Source organism: Rattus norvegicus, chromosome 5, assembly GCF_021556685.1.
Source record: "Rattus norvegicus strain SHRSP/BbbUtx chromosome 5, alternate assembly SHRSP_T2T, whole genome shotgun sequence".
In the NCBI taxonomy this organism is placed as follows: Eukaryota; Metazoa; Chordata; class Mammalia; order Rodentia; family Muridae; genus Rattus; species Rattus norvegicus.
The window spans coordinates 27,341,944-27,362,887 of NC_141538.1; the positions used below are offsets into that span (position 1 = coordinate 27,341,944).

Below are 20,944 nucleotides of genomic sequence, written 5' to 3' on the forward strand. Positions count from 1 at the left end.
GGTGTGAGCAGAAATGAAGTTGTTAGAGGAGCTGATTGATTACCACGTCTCTACAGTCCTGGCCATGAGGACGAAGGGTTTATTCACGTCTTCAGAGTTTCTTAAGAAGGCAATGCACTTCAGATTTTGGGTCTCACCGAGCAATGCATACCTGCTGGCGTTTCTTTCCCTGAAGAAACAGTCATAGTAGCTATAATTAGTCATGGTGAAGGTCTGCCCATGGCCTGGGTGGTCATATACCGAAGGTTATAGGAATGTATATTTGGGCTACTTAAGCTTCACGGAGGACAGAATCTAAACTGTCACATGGAGAAAGAGGAAGGGTTCATCAGAAGGGGGGTACAAAGCACACACAACTCCTTGGGGGCATAGAAGCATGACAGTTTTGAGGAACTGAAAGAGGTCCAGCTTCGGCAGATTGAAGGCAGGATGCTGAGAGACAGGATTAGAGAGGCTACAATGAGCAAGGCCCTGTAAGCCATGTACATGAGTTTTGATTTTACCTTAAAAGGCAAAGGGAAGCCACTGTAGGGTTGTAAATGCTCTCTGTGTGTGTGTGTGTGTGTGTGTGTGTGTCTTTGTGTGTGTGTGTCTTTGTGTGTGTGTGTGTGTGTCTTTGTGTGTGTGTGTGTGTGTGTGTGTCTGTGTGTGTGTGTGTGTGTGTGTGTGTGTGTACACCAACAAGACTGGAGTGTTACAGGCTCCATCTGGTTGTTAGAGAAGAACGAGACAGGGGGAAGGGAACCAGGTACTATGGGATAGATGAAGGTTATGAAGCCTAGACTACAGCAGAGTAAATGAAGGCAAAGGGGTGGGCCGGTTGGGATGGTATTTGAGAGGGCTCATTATGGTTGAAGAAGAAGAAGAAAAGTCAAGGATAGTCCTAGGCTTCTGGCTTTAAGCAATTAGAGTGAGTATGGCATTCGTTCAATGAGGCTGGAAACAAGGGGACATGGAGCATGCTGGGGTGTGTGTGGAGCCTTTGTTTTTCTGTATGTTGAAATTGGAGTTCCTGAGGGGACAGCCAGGTGGGAATGCACTCGGGAACAGGGAACACCGCTCATCAACAGCAAAGCAACAGCACAGGCTTGAGAAGACGCTTCTCTTATCTGTGTTTATTTATGCTGGAGTCTCAGATCTTCGGTAGTGAGGGAAGAAATTTACTCGAGCTAGCTCAGTTAAAAGAAGGTATTGCTCCAGCACAGCAGGCTTCAAAGAGCATTGCTCATGGGGAAGCCCTGAGCAGGGGGCAGCTCTTCTGAACTTTGCAGAGCAAAGTGGACCCTCTTTCATTTCGACTCCCCTCCCCCTGCATTGTAGCATACCAGAGCAGATCCATGGAGCCCTACCCTCCACTGACTCCTGTTCTATCCCCTACCTGACCAAGTGGAAGTCTGTGCTGAAAAGATTACCTTCGCCTTTGCCATGGTGCGTCCTTCTCTTTATTCAAATTCTGGGAAAGAGAAGATCTAATTGGCCAGTGAGTGGGGCATTAGCAGCTCCAAGGGCTCTCATATTTGGTCTAGGTCTCTCTCTCTCTCTCCCTCCCTCCCTCCTTCCATCTCTCCTTCTCTCCCTCCCCTCCTCTCTCTCTGTCTCCCTCCCTCCCTCCCTCCCTCGACCTCCCCTCCTTCCCTCTCCACCTCTCTTTCTGTCAAAGGATGTAGTTTACATGGCTGCTCTCTCTCTGTCTCTCTCTGTCTCTGTCTCTGTCTCTGTCTCTCTGTCTCTCTGTCTCTGTGTGTGTGTGTGTGTGTGTGTGTGTGTGTGTGTTGATTCAGTGTAAGGGGTGTGGTTTAGCAGGTTTTAATACCTAGAACTTCTGGTTCGAATGTACATACAGAATGTCGATATCTGCTTGCTTAAGGAGCACATGAAATGACAATTCCTCTCGTGCTGTTGTCTTTCATGGAGCAGGAAGAAAGCCTGAGTAAGAACAGCCTGACCATCAGGAACTTCTTGGCTGTCTTACCTATATTGTTCTTGGGGCCTTCAGTTTCTTGGCTGTAAAATCAATGATGCAGTCTCATTTGCTAGGAGAGAGTTAGAGGAGAAGCCACCAAGGCAGGTAGAGGGGAGCACAGAGTGACTGCTCCTTCTCTTGGGGTACTTCCCCTTCTGGTTTGTTGAGCTCACTGCTTATCAGCTTGCAGGAAACCTACTTGTTAAGTCACAGTTTAGGGGTAGTGAGTCCAGTGCTGGAACACAAACAAATGGGTATGGTTGGACTTATCCTTTATTCCGTCCAAAAGAACTCATAACCACCCTAACAGTTTAGGGAAGTGAGCTAAGGAAGTTAGTGAGGCCATATGCATGCCTTTATCATAGCACCCAGAAAGCAGATGAAGGCAGATCTCTGTGGGTTTGGCCAGAGCTACATGGTGAGAAAGAAAGAAGGAAAGAAAGAAAGAAAGAAAGAAAGAAAGAAAGAAAGAAAGAGAGAAACCAAGCAAAAATTATTGAACAGTACTATCCTGCTATCTATAAAAGATACATACATTTTTTGATTTATAGTATTTATTTAACTTTTGTAGGTTTTTTCACAGAATAATAAACATACAATCAAAAATAAAAGCTATATACTTTAAAAATATCTGATTTTTCTAGTCTAGACTAGTGATTTGCACTATAATTTCTTTCTTTGGGTCTAGAATATTCTTTTGTGACAGAATAGTGCCCAATCAATGAAGATCATGTCTACCAAATCACAAATTTGTTCTAGGTTAGAGCTGGAACATTTTGATATATTATATTTAATACAGGGCTAATGAAACCAAGCCTAAGGCTTCTTTCTCCTTAAAGACCATCCTCTATCCTTATGAGATACGGTGGCCATCAATTTTACCCTCATCTTGGTTTCTACTTTGCAAGTGAGTGTTAGGGATTCCAAGGAAGAATGGCCACAGAGAATTTGCTCTATGCAAACACAGGGCTGTTATTAGGGCAAGAAGCACGTCATCTCTGAACCGTTAAGTGAGGTTGAAATGGTGGGGTGTGAGGGAGCGTGACTGGCACATTTCTGACCTAGAAAGAACATTCTAGATGGGACTAGAACAGAAGTAGTTCAGAGTTAGCTCTTTTCAATGAACAGTATATGTAAAAAAAAAAAAATGTCTCTGGCTTCAAATGAAAGATCACTCTCCTCTGAGCATCAAGGCAGCTAGAGAATCCCTTCAGCAGGGGTCTCATCTCTAACAAAAGGTAGCTCTGCTAGTTGGAGTTAACCATCCCGAGAGAAGCAAGGTGCGGCTACTGAGTATGTCTTGATGTAACGGAACCTCGGAGAACATACGGGAAGAGCTCCAGAGAGGTAGGGGCAGTTTGCAAATGCACTTGCTGTCCAATGTGTCCTGCTATGACAGATGTCAGCGTCTGGGGAGATAGCAACTGCCCGGAGCTCTAGAGGCTATGAAGTCTAAAATCAAGAAAGGCAGTGTTGGAGTTATAGATGGAGACTTCCAGCCTCGCTACTTCGTGGTAGAGAGGTTGGGTTTCTTTTTTTTTTTTTTTTCCTCTGGAGCTGAGGATCAAACCCAGGGCCTTGTGCTTGCTAGGCAAGCGCTCTACCACTGAGCTAAATCCCCAACCCCGAGGTTGGGTTTCTTTACACTGATTTGAATCCCATTTGTAAATGCTCTGACCTCATGACAGTCATCTCCCGAAGGCCCCACCTGCTAATGTCATCACTTTGGGGGTGAGCACTCAACACGTGGACCGACCCAGTGTGTGCACTGCATTCTGCCTTAGCCCTTTACCTTGGATCACCTTAGATTATTAACAAACATTTTTAAAGAACAATCGAATAAAAATGTACTACAGTACTGGGGGCAATTTCTGCAGTAGTATCAAGTCTTTGTGACCAGGCATTCGTACAGCGCCTCGCCAGTGCCAGACGTACCGCTGCTTTCTGTACCCTGATGACTTTTCTTTTGGGGGAACCTCACCTACATATCCAATGCTCCCTGTAACTGTGGAGGAAAGACATAGAGGCTGTTGAAAAATATTGTTTGTGGGTCTCCTGAGATCTTCTGTTAAAGGATCGGTGTTCACGTCACTCAGATACTAATCTTTGCCCTCGGTGTTTCAGTGCTAGGTGTGAAGAAGTTCGTCCCCGTGGTGGCTTTTCATCGGTATCCTCTAAGCTAGTTCAGTTGTACACTATAACGAGCAGTGGCGAGCAGAAGCTTCTCGGTTCCCTGCTTCCTCATCTCTCTTCTCTGTTTTGGAGATCACATAGCACAGGCAGAGAGCACATTATCTGAGGTCCAGCTGCGGGGCCGTTTGATACGGTTCTCACTTGTTACCACATGGGTGACATCATGCGTCCTTATCGATTTATACCTAACGGGTCCAACATGGATCAGCATCAGCCCGATACATCTCATGATGTCTGACCATTATGGTCGGGAAATATGAGATTTGTTATTCTTAACTATCAACTCCCCAGGGAAAGACAAATGCTGGGTTTCTCTAGCCTTTTTTCTTTTCTTTCCCTTACCTTCTCTACTCTCTTGCTATTTATTGGAAATACTTAGCTCCCTTCCCAACAATGCTCACTGAAATCCCAGATCATTCCTGGGGCCCCTGAATCAGTCACCAATTGAGTCACTCTGAGTGAAGGATATTGGAAGGAAAGTGCCTGATGTAGGTTAAGGGGAGGGTCAGAGACCTGAAGCTGGGTGGCTTTATTACAGGGCTCCTGGTGTTGGGAGTCTCCTTAAACTCTCCAAAGCCAGCATTCAGAACCGCAACCTTAGAGTTAGGACAAAGGAATAGAATTCTAGGTTTTATTTTTGTGTGTGTGCATGCACATGTTCCTCTGTGTGTGTGTGTGTGTGTGTGTGTGTGTGTGTGTGTGTGTCTTCCTTGATACCTTTGTTCTCTAGCCACTTGCTTGCCTTCCTCCCCCTAACAGCTGGACACATCACCATCCCATTTTTCTATTGGTTGTGACTGAAGTAGCTCGGGGTCAATTATTTCCCCAGCAATTGACAAAGAATCTTGATGAAGAGGAAAGTGACATTGTCCCTTAAACAGCCTTGCTCCCTCTCCCCCTCCCCCTCCTCCCTCTCTTTCTTCGAGGAGCCTAGCAGGGCAGTGGCCACTTGGTCTGGGGAAGCGAGTGGATAACATGTGGGAAGTGCAGGGAAGATTTTTCTTCAGAGCGGAAAGGCAGAAGATCCAGAGGCGGCCATTCCACAGAGACTGCATGCAGGCGACCCAAGTCCTATATTTTGTCTTTGCCAAGCTTCAACAAAAACTGTAGATAGAGTTTCCATGTGAAGCTGTCCTTAAGCCCTGTACTTCTGTTGAAGATTTGAATCCTTAGCAGTGCCAAAGGGGCTGTGGGTCCCCTAAGATTAGCGAAAATGTGACCCTGGACCGCCCCAGAACCTTTTCCCTCCCCCAGCCTCTGCACTCAAAAGGCCAGAACTCAAAGCTCTCTCTCTGGTCCATGCGCCTTAAGCCTGTTAGTGGCTTTTGTTATTTTGACTGGGCCACTAGGTAAGTCATTCTAGCGTACTGGTTGAATGGACATTTGGGTCGACTGGTACTTGGGGAAGACACAAATGATTGATGGTTGTTAGGTGCAGTGCCCTAGCTTCCTATCGGGTTTTTTGTAACACAGCTTCCTAGGAAAGGTAAAACAAAACAAAACCAACAAACGCCTCCTTTTGGTACCCCTACTCTTTTTTTTTTTTGTTCTTTTTTTCGGAGCTGGGGACACCCCTACTCTTATGACTAGAGGCTGCCCCACAATTTTACCAGCAGAAGGGACGTCTGTGGGGAGAGTGGGTCCAGATGCTCCTGCAAGACATATTCATAAGTTGCCTCCATCGACCCACCGCGCGCTGAGGACAGCCACCTGTGCCTTAAGTCTTGTCTGGATCAGGTTCAATTGTACCCCCCACCCCACCCCCGCGTCCCCTTCCTCAGCTTTGGGTGGTGGGATAAAGAGCTCACAGATTGCAATGAGACCAGAACAAACCTAAGGGAAGAGCATTTTTTCTTTTCTCTTTGGAAAGTTGCCCTTCCTGGGTACACAATGACCCACAGCATGATGATAGGACACCGGGAGACCTTGGGGGCGGGGGCACCTTGTCGGTGGATGGACTCCATATCCAACTATGTTAACTCTTTGGGCAGGGTGCTTGTTCTCTGGTGCCCACCCCATCCCCGCTAGGTCCCAGTTGTTGAGGGTACTGGGTACTGGTGGATAGGAGTCATCGCTGGGGAGGGGTCCCCCTTAGGACTCCCTTGAGATGTTGCCAGTGAAGGAGCGCCTTGCCCTGGTGCACAAAGGCCACGCTTAATGGATTCTTGCAGATAAAAGAGCCCTGCTACCTTTCTTTCCTATAATGGCCCCTGAGGCTAATGTCTTAAAGAGGAAACAAAAGGATTGTTTTACAGTACACAAGTGAGGCAGGCGGCGCAGTAGATTGGAAGTCGGAGTACTAAATACTGGGAGAGGTGGCCCCAGCTTGTTAACCCTTCCCCTCCCGCAGCCCCCAGGTCTCATTTGGCCTTTCATTCGTACCCACCACGAAGAACGCTTGAGTTTGTCGTGCCTGGAAGGGACCGTGAGAAGACCTCTGGCTAGCTCCGTCCTTTCTCTGTTTTCCTGTAGAGTAACAGAGGGCAAAGATCTCTTTTGATTTGCAACAATTTCGGAAGGCAATCGGGTAAAGAGGAACATTTCTTGCGTCCCCGGGCGACTATGCAGAGCCACCTGGATTTTTAGACAGTTGAGACAGCCGCGCCTGGGCCCCAAGTAGCCTGTTCTGTGAGCACCTAATGAAGTTTCAGAGAAGGCAGCAGCGCTACTCCAAGAGCCCAGGCAGCACCCTGGGAGCTGCTCTAAGGTCACCCATCAGGTGTAGGCAGCTTTCAGGTGTGAGTGGTGTATGCACAAGTGTGTGTGTGCCTGCTTACCCCAATGTCTCTGAGAGCAAGTTTATATTTGCAAACTCCATTGCTGCTGGGGTTGGGAGGGAGGGAGGGAGGGAGGGAGGGAGGGAGGGAGGGAAGGAGAGAGAGAGACAGAGACAGAGGCAGAGGCAGAGACACAGAGACAGGCACAGAGAGAGTGAGTGGGTGTCGTAGTTTCTTCTGCCTTCTGGCTTTTTGTTCTGGCTCCAGAAGAAGATTTGGAAAAAAAAAAAAAAAAAGAAAAGTTAAATAGCAGTTGGAGACAAATGATCTAAGAAAAAAAAACTCAACAACAAAAATGCCCACAGGGATGGTTTTTAAAACCCTTTATTATGGAAATCCATTGCTTACACAAAAAGGGAGAGAATGATATTTATTCAGCGGGTCTTCAATTTGAGGGTGTATCAGAGTAGCTGAACAGAATCCTCTGGGGGGCTTGTTAAAACACAGATTGCTGGGCCCTAGCCCCAGAGGTTATTTTATTTGGGAGACCTGGGGTTGGCCCCAGCTTGAGACTTTGCAACTTGTTAGAATTCCCAGGTGCTGCTTCTGGCTGCAGAGATCCTTATGTAACCCTCTCCTGGCTTCAGCATGTGTAACAAGTTCTCCATTACGGTGCCTCCCTCCCCCTCCCCCAACCTGCTCGCTTTGCTACAGAGTTGTAAAGCAAATCTCAGTTATTCTGTTGTTTCACCCATGTGGGTGATTTTTTTTTAATTCAGTGGTTAAACAGAGAGGACTGTGAACTATGGGAAATGGTGGAAAAGCTTTTTATAAGCTTCCAGGAAGTCCCACTACCCTTCTGGTCATTTCCCTGGAGAAGAGTCTAGCACCTCTCTATTAAGCCATGCCTGTCAGTTTAAGTGTGAGACCCTGGGTTCTACCCCCTTTCCCCCCACCTCTTCCCCCTCCATCCCCACCCCTCCAACTCCTACCCCTCCCTCCACCCCACCCCCACCCTATCCAGAGAAATAACCCTGTTCTCCCTAACCTTCATTTTTCTGTGTCCTCATGTACTGCTATGGCTCTTTAGTCCTCTAAAGTGTTTTCCTAACAAGATACCTCAAAGGATGGAATTTTGAGCTATTTTGAATACTCCAACTCTTCTTAGGGATGCTGGGTTCAGACTCTGAGAGCACTTCTGGGCTACTTCTGTGTCACTTCTAAAAGTCATTATTAAAAAGGAGATTTCGCCACAGCTCCTGGGCACAGTTACCACTGAAGCCCAGAGTAGCCTTGTATCATGAGTAGGTCCTGGCATGGTCTGGCTCTGTGTCTTTCTTTTGCTCCCCAGAGCCGTTGAGGAACACCTTGCATTCCTCTTGATTTGTCTCCAGTGCGAGGTCTCTGCTTAGACTCCTTGGCTTTCCACTGGGTCACTTCTAAAAAGATTCTTGGCACTCAGCTTCCCCTCCTTCATCCTCACCAGGGCCTTATCATTTCTGACCACCCCACCCTCCCCAACCCCCACCTGAAGCTTACTCTCAGACTTACTCTTTTATATGATGGTGGTCCTCTCTCCTTTCCAGAGTCTCCAGGAAGTCATACACATTTTTCCTTTCTCCATCTGTTGCTGAAGGAAAGCTCTGGGGGCGGTGCTCACTCCTGTACCCCAGAGCTTTGCTCTTACTTTCTTGCCACCTCTTGTTTGTATGTTTTCCTTCCTGCAGCAGCCTGGACTCAGCTGCTATTTTCTGTTTTCTCCTGGGTCCCTCTGCCTGCCTTTGCTTTTCTAGTCTCTCTCAAAGAAGATTCAAACAGCACGCGCGCGTTTGCTCCTCTTTGGGTCCTCCAGCCCCTCATTCTGCTGGTTGGCCTGTCTGTGATGCTGGCTGATAGAGCAGCATTTCCCTTGTGGTCAGGAAAAGGATGGAGACTGCATGGTGCTGGGTTCAAGGCTGCTTTGTTCATTCGACCAACCTGTGTGAACCTCTGCTCTGTGCCAGGCACTGTTTGAAGGCTTGTAGCATTGAGCAAATCAGACATGTTCCTTCCTTCGACTCGCCCTCCTTCCTGTCTGTTCCGTGCTTGTGGATTCAGCCACTAATGGATCAGAAATATGTGAAAAAAAGTTGCATCTGTGCTAAATATACATGGGCTTTCTTGTCATTATTATTCTCTATACATTGTAACTAATATGTTTTAAACTATAACTAATTTACATTATACTAGGTCTTATTGGTAAATTAGATAATTTGACACATCTTCTTAAACTCTTTTTACCCAGGAACTCTTTTGTTCAACAAATTTTTTATATGGCCCAGGTATATAGGTATATAATAAAACAGACATAAATTTCAAACCATTCTTTGGTATACATTTAACTTTATTATAGTTATTAAAAGTGAAAGCAATTGGGCAGTGGTGGCACAGGCCTTTAATCTCAGCACTAGGGAGGCAGAGGCAGGCAGATCTCTGAATTCGAGGCCAGCCTAGTCTTCAGAGTGAGTTTCAGGACTGCCAGGACTACACAGGGAAACCTGTCTCAGTGGGTGAAGGGGAAAATGAAAGTAAATTTACACACTGATGGAATGGTGGGATTATTTACTACCACATGCAGAATGTAATATTAGCTGAATATTTCATAATGCAGGGCTTAGAGCATCCTCAATGTTTTTCCAAGTTGATCGATATTTTGAATTTTATAAATATTAGCACTAAGAATGCTGTTTTGCATAAATATGGGTACAATATACAAAATGGCAGAAATGTATTTCTGAGAAGGGTTCGACCTTTTCAAAGAACAGGTCCCCGGAAGACTGTTGCCTCTTTGTTATAGGAGGATATCTTGCAGTGTAGTGATTCACCTTATATCCTTGGGCATTTCCCAAACTCCCCCACCCTAAGCTTCAGTTCCTGCTTCTATTCCTGCCTCAGAGCTTTAAATGCTGTACATTTCTCTCAATAAATGAGACCTTGACAACAGAACTTTTGCTTGGTCTCCTTCTTCTCTTCACCCCCATTTTGGCCCACAGGTAGAAAGCCTCTTCGGGACCCTGAATAACTGGGTCCCCGCTGGCAGGGACAAGAAATTATTGGAAAATGTGTTCTAATCCTAAACCAAAGTTCAATGAGCTGTTTTTCATGATATTCAAATTAGCAATTCAAAGTAGCACGTTGCTGTTGTTGCTGTTGTTGTTGTTATTGTTGCTTTGAGACAGGGTTGTCTCTATTATATATGTGGCCCTGGCTATTCTGGAACTTGCTATGTATGTAGACTAGGCTGGCCTTGAACTCACAGAAATCCATCTGCCTCTGGGAGTACTGAGGCCAAATAAACGTGTGCATCATCATGTCCCACACATACCAAGGTGTGCTGATTTTTACATTTTACATACGAATCTGATTTTTACATACAGAGGAGTGGTAGTAGGAAAATATTCAAAAACTCTGGTAATTGAATAATTGTATTTGTTTGGTAAACAAATAAAAAGTTAGTAAATAAATAATCAAATGGCATCAGAAAACATTCTATATATATCAAAAACACCACAATGAATAACACAGTAGGGTCAAATCTGAGCCAAGGTGTGCCAGGCAATGTCTGGGTGGGTTCTGTGTTTTGTGTTGGCGTTCGTTGTTGGGCACAGACATATATTGCATATATTGTAATGCATATTCAGAGCCGAGTCCACAGTAAAGGTGTGGCATCAGAGGGGACTGTCAGAAATGCTTAAGATTCCAGATGTGTTTATTTTGAATTGATTTTAATTTATTGTGTGCCCAGCCTATTGTGAGTGGTGCCATCCCTGGGCTAGAGGTCCTGGGTTCTACAAGAAAGCAGGCTGAACAAGCTAGGAGAAGCTTGCCAGTAAGCCTCCATGCCTTCATGGCCTCTGCATCAGTTCCTGTCTCCAGGTTCCTGCCCTGTGTGAGTTCCAGTTCTGACTTCATTTGGTAATGAACAGCAATATGGAAGTGTAAGCCGAACAAACCCTTTCCTCCTGCTCATGGTTCAAGACACTGTGGTTTAAAGCATGGGAGAGGATGTGTCACAGGCAGGCTATGTGCAAATACAGCGTCAGTTTATACAATGGGCTTGGACATCCCAAGATCCTGAGGTCATCAGGGAGTTCCTGAGGATACTGATGGAGACAATGTAGCCGTGAAGATTATATCGTCTGGTCTACAAGGCAGTAACTGGCAAATTGGAAAGTGTCAAGTGCCCAAGTGAAAACCGAAACAAGGCAGGCAGGATTTGCGCTGCTATTTTTAGACTCTGTGGCCAAGAAAGGCTTCTTAACTGAGGAGTTATACTGAGGAAAGTCTAGAAGCCCGGGAGGACATCTTTTGGGTGAAGGCATCAATAATAGAACTACGGGAAAGGTGTACGGAAAGAAAGATACTTGCCTTCTAAAACAGCAGTTGTTACAATCTCTGAATTAGTCCTCATGCTCTAGTGTCTCGGCCGGCTTTGATGTTTGGTTTTCCAGTTACCCACTTCCTTTCTTCAGCTCTATTGTGGAGGTAAGGTCTGAGGGAAGCTTAGCTTCTTATTCTCTGGGGAAGCCTGAGGAAGCACAGTGGGCAGGGCTAGCTGGCTGTTCCTAGTTCTGGGTTCTTGGGACTTCAGTAATAATGCACAGGAAGTGCTAATTCTCAGGCTGATCTTCTAATGAAAGGAGGTGACAGTGGTCACGAGAGTCCCCAGAAGAAAGGGGACAAACCCAGGCAGAAGCTGAAACTAGGCTGTAACCACAGCCAAAAGTGCTGATAGTCATTAAAGTTGCTGTCTTTTACGAACAGCAAGCATTTGAGGTGCTGTGCCCCTGAGTCAGCCAGAATCCCACGTGGTCAACAGGAAGTTGGTGCTGTGGAGCCTGCCCTTGGTCTTACTGATCATGTGACTTCTCAACCCTCCAGGCCATTTTAGGTACAGGGCTGTAGGTGGCAGAGGCCCCTTCGCCCAGTCTTGTCTATCAGTGGTCATGTTCCTCGAGCTTCTACTTCCTTATGAGTGCTAAGGAGAATAAGGGGAGAATAGATTGCTTTATTTAATTTTCTCATCTCTTGGTGAGGGGCCTTGTGAACCTTTCCCCTGATGTCCACCTGCTTGGTTCTCTGCGGTTCTCTTTGTTGTTGTTTAAGACTGGCTCCACTGACATATTAGAACACCTGCCACTCCCCCCACCCTACCCCACCCCCAGAGCTGACAGTGGAAGCTGTTGTTTTAAATCCAAAAGCAAACAGTAGGCCACAGGGCAGCTGGCCTCCCCAGGAGCACAGGTGAATGGGGGGGGGGGGAACAGTGGCTTACTTGTCCTGGAAAGGGGCCATTAGAGGTCTGATCCCCAGGGACTGGCTTCCTCTTACAGCTTCCCTGGAGCAGCTGTGCTGAGAAGGAAGATGCTTCTTGACTCCATTTTGGAAGAGTGGAGAGGCTGTCATCCAGTCTTCTCTTTTCAGGAAGATTTCCAGAGGCAGCAATTCCACTCAACCACGTGTCTGTGTCCTAAGCGCACTCACACAGCATCTTTACCGACTGGCTGGCAGGAAGGGAGACAGCTCTGAAGGAAAGGATGTGGTTACTCTTCAAAACCCCAGTTCTGTTAAAGGATTAAAAAAAAAATGGTTGCAAAACACATTCCCATTACAGTTCAATAGGTTTGAGCCCATTGAAACATGGAGTTTATGAACATATAGTATGTGTGTGTGTGTTTCTGGGTATTACTAGATGCAAGAGGTGGTGTTACATGCTACGCTTACACGGTCAATGGTTGTTTAATGAGATTAGTACTGTTTTCCAAGAAAATTATTCCATGTTCCTGTATTGGCTTTCCAGGGCTGCCATAACCAAGTGTCATAGACACACTGAAGTTTATTTCATATAGTTCTGAAAGGCCGAGAATCCAAGGTCAAAGTGTCCTTGGCTTGCAGATGTCTTCTTGTGTCTTTCCATGACTTTTTTTTCCTTGCCAGAGATACTGGATTTATGGCCCACCCAGAATGACTCTATTAACATCACCTCTTTTAAAGGCCCTGTCGCCAAATCCATCCTCATTTTTGAATAATTGGGGCTAGGGATTTAATATATAAAGGTTTATGTGGAAGAATAGCAGACCTCCGACTTGAAGCCCTTTTGCCTTAACCACCCATCAAGGACCCGGCAGGTGTACCATGTGCCTGGCCACTTGTTTGCTTTTCAGAATTAGTCCCACCTTGGTTCCTTCCTCAAGATGAAGAACAGCCAACTGTAAAACTAAAGCCTGCTGGGCAGCGCTGGTGGAGTTAAGGTAACTAAATTTGTTTCTAGGCATGGAGGGCGTAGCGTAGTGGTGGAGTAATTTCCTGACATAAAAGGACTAAAGGAAAACACTTTCTGTTTCATGAGTTTTACTGTCGCCTGTTCCATCACCCTTATCATTAAAAATCACAGGCACAGATGTTACCCTTAGTATAGTCATAGTCTCCTCGGGTTGGAGTAGGAAGCCCAGATCTAGGGCAGGGGACAGAGTGAGCTGCCAAGGCCCGCCCAACCCCAGCCAGGTTCTACTTGCTCAACTGGGCAGGTGAAAGCCCCTGGGGTTTGGGGGTTGGCCTGCTTCTTGGATTTATACAGGCAGTGGAAAGAGACCGGAGTTATTAAATGAGATGGCCTCTGATCACGAGTTGGGACTTTTCTACTTTTCTCAGAGAATACTTGCCTTTGTTTGTTTTTCTGATCAATCTCGAAACCAGGAGCACAGACTCCTCCGCGGCCTCCACCCACCAGCTTCCTTCACAACTCCGCCCACAACACCCAGGCCAAAAAAAAAAAAAAAAAAAAAAAAAAAAAAGAGCCGAGAAGGCCTGAGGATTCTTCCTGATTCTAGTCAATGTACTTTATCCCATAGAAAATAGTATAAAGGGCCCACTACAGCGCTGCTGGCTTCAACAGGAGGCGTGGGTGGGCCGGCTTTTCCTGGCTCGCCACTGGATCACCTCCACCCAGCTGCTCCGGAAAGCTCCCGCCAAGGCCCACCCGGGAAGTGCTGCCCAGTGCGCAGGGGCTGCCCGTCACCATGCATTTGCAGCAAACACCACTCTGAATTTCGAGTCTGATGTGAACAGACATTGTAAGTTGCACCAATGTCACCCGAAGGCCAACTAGTGACTTCATTAGTCAACTGTTTCCTTATTGCAATTAAAATGAGGATGGCCAGATGTTTATTTAGGTTTGAGGAAGGATGCGGTATTGTTTGATACGTGAGAGAGTTACTGAATGTGTGTGTTAAAGTAATTCCCCAGAGTTCTGAGATAGATGGTGTATTTCTCAATGACACAGACTCCCTTGGCCATTCCTTACTGTCAAGATCCAACTTGCCATCTGCTCTGAGATGCCCTGGGTCTCTGCCCAGGATTGTCTAGCAGAACGCACATTCACTCTCGACTTTGCCATCCCTTCCCATTTCCCAGCACACAGCACTACCTGCTGTTGCCTCCCTCAGCTTCTTCAAAACACAGTGTGCTCATGAGACATGATTTCTCTTCTTCTAGCTTAGCAACAGTCTGGAATGGTTTTTGTTTATTTTTGTTTATTTTTTTTTCTCCTTCTGGAGTAGCACCATTAATCTCAAATCCTTTTCTTTGGTGATTTTTTTTAAATGTGCTAAATACATACAACATAAAGGTTTATCATTTTCACCATTGTGACGGGCACAGTTCAGTGGCAAATTGTGTTCGGCATTTACAGTGTGGTCCAACCGTCACCATCATCCACTCAGGAACTTCCTCATAAAGTCACACGAACTTGGTGCATGTTAAGCATGGACTGTCTGTCTGTCCTTCTTTGTCCCAGCTCCTAAATGATACTTTGTGAATAAGCCTAGTCCAGGCACTTCGTCTGGATGGAGTCATCCGCAGCCGTGCTTTGGTGACTGGCTTATTTCATTTAGCCTGAGGTCTTCAAGACTTACCCGTGCTGTGCCATGTTTGAGAACTTCCTCACTCATCAGGGAATCACGTCCAGTGTATATGTCATATTTTTCTAATCTATGGATTGACCTAAAAAGATCAATAAAAATGGTTGCCATCTGTCAGATGTTGGGTAAAATGCTAAAAAAAAAAAAAAAAATACCCAACTTGCATGGATCTTTTTGGTTGATGGTTTGGGGTGTGTACGTAGTAGGAGGAGCACAGGCTCATGTATCATCCTATATTTAACCTCGAGGTTTCCCCCCAAACAAAGCATTTTTAGATACCTCCTCACAGGTCAGTATTTTCACAAGTGGAATGACCATGTACTTCTTGGTGGAAGGAGGACACTTCTCTAAAGTGCCTTCTCTGAAGGTATCTTGTGGAACCACCTGCTTCCTTGATGAATAAGCTAGCTGGGAAAGGATTGGGAGATACCCCTTGCCAGACAGGAAGGACCCAATCCTGTCTCCATACTTAGCACATTTGTCCTCTTGAATGGCTTCACCTATACACTCTAGGGAACAGTTTCTAAATGAGAAAAGTTTTAATGAGTAGATAAACAAAATGTGTCGTGCACACGCAAATAGGACTTGCTTTTCTAATGACAAGAACGCTTAAGTTCTTTAACTATTAAGACCATGGAAAGAAGACAAAGTTGGAAAATGCTTGGCACAATTCCTGTTACGGGTGAGCTTTCAATCAATATTTGACTGTTATCATTACTGTATTTATAGATGAAGGAGCCCAGACTCCTGCAAGCTAACAGTCATATGGCAGTTTCACAGCATTCCTTTGATTGGTTTTTGAAATATCCCTGTACATGGCTGGCTTTCCATATCTACAGTATGTTGGTAGAGCTCTTAGTTTGCTAGTGACTTCTCTTTTTCCTACAATTCCCTTGGTCTGCTTTCTGTGGGTATTACTAGATAGTACAGACTAAGTAATATACGAAGAATAGAATTTTATGAAGATTCTGTAGGCTGGGCGTGTGGGAGCATGACTGGAACCAGACGAGGAACTTCTGCTATCTCAACAAATGAGATTTTTAAAAAAATATATACTTTCCAAGCAGAGCAGCACTATTTATGAGTGGCGTTTGCTGATAATTCTTTGACGCAGCTATCATCTTTGAGTAGTAGAGTGACTTGGCATCATCCCACTTTGCTACTTACTAACCATGTGACCTTCGGCAAGCCAGCACATTGGCCCACACTGTGGTCAAAACTACGGAACACATGTAAGTGAATACTTATGCCAGAGTTCTCAGTGAAGGACAATTTCAAGAGCCATCAATCCAAAGAAACAGACCTTAGGATGGGCCAATAGCATCAGCAGCCAAAGCCAGGGTGCTGCGCTCTCTCCATGCATCCTCACTGCTTAGATGTTATAATGCAAGGCTTTGAAATAATGAAACAGGGTCCCTGCCTTCCGTGCGTGCCTAGGAAAAATGGTCATAAGGAATAGGTGAAGCCTTGGATCTGCCTCTCTTCTTGGAAAGGAATAAAGGATCTCGAGCGGTCTTGTTCTGCCTGTGATTAAAGTGCGGAGACAGCTTACCTAGTCAAGTTCAGATATTCCCGGGAAGAGACGGTTCCTTTGGAAAAGCAAACTCATCTCTGGCAAAACAAAAAAAGCAGAAGTTGAACTGTTTCACAGAGGCACTGCCCTCCACTGGTCTCTGGAAGGGAAGCAGCATCCTTAACCCTTGGGATTTGAGTGGGTGGTACCTGGGAGAGTCAGCTTGTCTTCTCAGGTAAACTAGCTACTCATATCCTTATCCAGGACGCCTTGCACAACTGATCCGTTTGAAGGTGCCACCTCCAGGAGTCTGCAACATACTGAGTTGTTGTGCCTTGACATAACTTTGGAGAATCTAGAACCCTTCTTCAGATCAAACAGCCTCTCCACAAATTTCCCAAGTTCACTGTACTTTTAGGGTTTGAAGGAGATTGTGGGTGACATCCTCCACATTGGTTAGACCTGTGTCCAGGTGGACTGACAAAGGTTCGATCCCTGTGCCTGACTTATGCCTCAAGGCTTGTAAGTTATTGACAGTTCTATGTGAAGTAGTCTTTAGTCTTCCTTTTGGCCTTTACATTCTTCTCTTGTACCACATAAATACCAGCACTCATTGTGTTCCCAACAGGATTCTAATCCCTTTCACGTTCTCTGAAGGCTGATATCAGTATTCCTCTTGCCCAGCCACTGATGGAGTGCAGAGGAAACTCACTCATTGGTCTCTAATGACTTCGGAGGTAACTTTACAACCAAACACCTCAGCAGCATGACCTATCACCTCTTCCCAAATGGAGTTGATAATTCCATCTGGGATCAAGATCCCTCCTCACCAACATTCTTGAGGGTCTTGCTCTGTGACTATGCCCTTTCTCTTGTTGTGATCTACCCACTCCTATACCTGGGTGTCTTCCATAACAAGAAGAAAAGCAAATTCCAACTCCAGCCTTATGTCATCTTTAACTTACCTCCTATCTTATGTGGTAACTTTTTTTGTAGTTTGGCTCTGTCACTGGTATCCATGAAATATGGTCTTTCCAAGGCTGCTATACCCTCCAAGTTGTTCAGTCCAGTGGATGCTTTGTCTTCTCTCTTCTGCTGCAACCTGCATAGCTTAGAGATTGACACAACTGCAGTGACAACAATACATACAGAAAAGTGTCTCAGTTGGGTTTCGTTGCTGTGAAGAGATATCACGACCAAGGCAGCTCTTATAAAGGATGACATTAAATTGTGTCTGGCTTATAGGTTCAGTGGTCCAGTCCATTATCACCATGATGGGCAGCATGGCGTATGGGTAGGCTCAGTGCTGGAGAAGGAGCTGAAAGTTGACATCCTCAGGCAGCAGGGAGAGAAAGCCACACTTGGTGCGGCTCGAGCATCTGAGACTTCAAAACCCACCTCCATTAGCATACTTCCTCCCACAAGGTCACATCTCCTAATGGTGCCACTGCTTACTGGCCAAGCATTGAAACACTTGAGTCTGTGGGATCATCATTCCCATTCAAACCACCACAGTGGGAATCAGATGGGCAGCGGGCTTTAATGAAGACACACCGGCAGCCTGGAAACTCATTGCCTCTGTTCCCATGTGTCTGGGCTTCGGAGTCCTTGATGTGGCAATGTGTATGTCAATAATGAACATTCACTGAGGATTTCATCTACACCCCACAATCTTCCATAGGGGAGCTTGTCAGTGCTCCCCAATCTCTTCAGGTAGACTCGTTTTCTCTGGCTTTTCCACACTCCGTATAGTTCTGGGCTGCTGCGATGATTAGTTTTATGTGCCAACTGGATTGGGCAAATGTCACACTCATGCATGGTTCAACACTAAGGTATTTCTGGATAGTGTAGGAAGGTAATCGGTAGACTGAGTTGAGTAGGTAGGTGGTCCTCATTCAATCCATTCATGGCTTTAACAGAAGGAAGGACTATGTAAAGGGACATTCATATTCTTTGTGAGGGACACGGCTGGGACATTGGCCTTCTATGGACCTGAAGTAGGACTTAGCTATCGGTTCTCCTGAATCTCAGAGCTTTGGGCTCAGTATGAAATTACACTGTTGATTCTTTGAGTCCTTAGCTTGTCGATTGTGAGTCGGCTTGGACTTCTCAGACTCAACCATCGCTTACTGAAGGCTCCACCCACACCCCCAACCCCCTAAATCAATGGCTCTAGCTGGAGGCCAAGTATTCAAATATATGAGTCTGTAAGGGGACATTTCAGATCAAACCACAATCCCACGCAAAGCCCAGATAAAATGAAACTTGACAACCGCTGTAGTCTCATAGCGGGCCCATTTGTTTTGGGTTAGGTTTATTAAAGTTTAATTTATAGGAATAATACTATTCTTAGATATATTGCCATATGAACGTTGACAACTGCCCTGCCATGTAATTGTTACCACTAACATGACACTGAGTGGTTCTGTCACTGAGAAAGATTCATCCATCCCTCCTTGTGTTTAATTTTTCCTCCTGTTTCTCATTCTGACACCCACTGACCTGAATTTTGTCTTGATATCTTTGTCATTTTAGAAAAGCTTCTCTGACTTAAACAGTCATTTTATGTCTTATCTATGCCGTTTAGCCACTAGTGATACACTAGTTTGCTTTCTATTTGTCGTGATAAAGACCAGACCAAATGCGACTTAGGGAGGAAAGGGTTTATTTGTCAAGGGTCTCACACTGTCCACCAGTGAGGGAAGTCTAGGCAGCAAATCTGGAGACAGAGGCTAATGAAGAATCCATGGAGGAGTGCTGCTTACTAGGTTGTTCTTCATGGTTCCCTCAGCCTACTTTTAAAAATACAACTCAGGACCACATGCCTAGGGAGAGCGCCGCTCATAGTGGACTGACCCACATCAGTAGTTAATCAAGAAAATACCTTACAGTCTTTGCCTATAGGCCATGATGAAAGCATTTTCTCTATTGAGGTTCTCTCTTCCCAGATGACTCTAGCTTGTGGCAGGTTGACAGAACTCTAACTGCACAGTGTGAATGCTAACATTTATTTAATCATTTTCCTTTTGATGTGTTATTTGCACGCTTCCCAATCTGGGCAGCTGTTCACGAAACTTCTAGAAATAGGCTTTTGTGTCCTGTAGGGAGCGGCTAAAGATGGCGCCGACATCCGGTGGTCGTTTGTGGTAAACACCTACAGCACATGTGTTGACAGACCCCCAGCACCTACAAGGCCAGGGTGATATTCATGCTAAATAGGTATTTCATACTCCACCAATCCCCAGTAGACAAATTTACAGCCACAGTCTGTTTTATATATAAGACAAGTGTCTTTGTTGCCCGGGGTCCCCGTACTATCAATTAGGTGTTCCTACAATAAAGACTGATTGAGAAGGATCCAACGGTGTTGCGTCTTCCTTGCCGGTCGAGGTGGGCGCGACAGTGTCCGTAAGTTTTCTTTTCTTTTCTCTTTCTTTCTTTCTTTCTTTCTTTCTTTCTTTCTTTTGCAAACTTAGAAGAAGCAGGTTTTCTGAGTCACATGGTAAAGCGTGGTTAATTTCCTAACAGTTTTCCAACATGGCTGCTGTTCTCTTGAATGATGGATGAGACTTCCATTTCACTGCATGTCCTTATCAGTACCTGTTTGTCTGGTTTTTAAATCTTTAGCCATCCCGATAGTACGTGTCTAGGAGGGGTGGGAAGTGGGTAGAGACGCAAATCATTGGCAATTAAGTCTCCTTGGTAATTTCTGTGGCTCTATCCTGTCAGAGAGAAGTACATTATGATGACACGCTGTACTATGAAGCCCTGGGGTTAGCTTAGCTGGAGGAACTGTGTTCCTGGGCTTTGTTCCAATTGTGACAGCTGCCCAGGCTACCTATGTCTTAGATAGCTCTTTCTCCAAGGACAATATTTTTTTCTGCATTTTTTATTATTATCTTTAATCTTTCCTCACAGTCTAGTCTCTATCTGCCTTCCATTCCCCATCCCATTCCTCCTCCCTCATCTCCAAGAGGATGTCTCCCCTCTACATCCCCCCCAACACCTCCAGGCTTCCCCACTCCCTGGGGCCTCATGTCTCTCAAGGGTTAGGAGTGTCTTCTCTCACTGAGACCAGACCAGGCAGCCCTCTGCTAGATATGTGCTGGGGGCCTCAGACCAGCCAGTGTCTACTGCCTTGTCAGAGAGGTCTTAAAGATCCAGGCTTATTGATACTGCTGGCCTTCCTATGTGGTCGTCCTCCTTCCTAGGGACAATATTAGGAGTTCTTTTTTTTTCTTCCAAAACACCTGAGCCAGTTCATGCTGGTACTCTTGTATCTTCTATCTTCTTTCCCTTTTAAAGTTTGACTTGTAGCGTCTGATTCCTGAGCTCACCTTTCAGTTGATTCTAAGGTAGAGTAGGCAGTTGTCTTAGTCTATTCAGACTGCCACAACAGAATACTACAGACCAAATAAATGGCTTATAAACAACAGGCGTTTATTTCTCACAACTCTTGAGACTAGAAAGTCCAGGGACAGGGGGACTGCATTGAATTTGCTTTTGAACATGTCAGCAAGGCTATTTTTGATTTCTAATTGCTATAGGAGGGACCAGCCCCTGTGAGCACTGCTGCCCCTGGGCAGGTGGTCCTGGGTCA

The 20,944-nt window shown here is 45.6% G+C and overlaps 3 long non-coding RNA genes across 5 annotated transcripts in view; 2 read left to right on the forward strand and 1 right to left on the reverse strand.

The window, feature by feature from the left end:
• The window catches only part of Psmd1-ps1 (proteasome 26S subunit, non-ATPase 1, pseudogene 1), a 90,303-nt gene that overhangs the window by 23,001 nt on the left and 46,358 nt on the right, over positions 1-20,944 (forward strand). The window lies entirely within an intron of this gene.
• On the reverse strand, positions 2,505-8,738 carry LOC148005668 (uncharacterized). The gene is made up of 3 exons (XR_015620128.1): positions 8,425-8,738; positions 6,543-6,622; positions 2,505-4,341 (listed from the first exon to the last, which is right to left on the reverse strand). It is a non-coding gene; the product is annotated as an uncharacterized LOC148005668 (long non-coding RNA).
• On the forward strand, positions 11,200-14,947 carry LOC102552020 (uncharacterized). Its single transcript, XR_015620123.1, has 3 exons — positions 11,200-11,397; positions 12,246-13,163; positions 13,764-14,947. It is a non-coding gene; the product is annotated as an uncharacterized LOC102552020 (long non-coding RNA).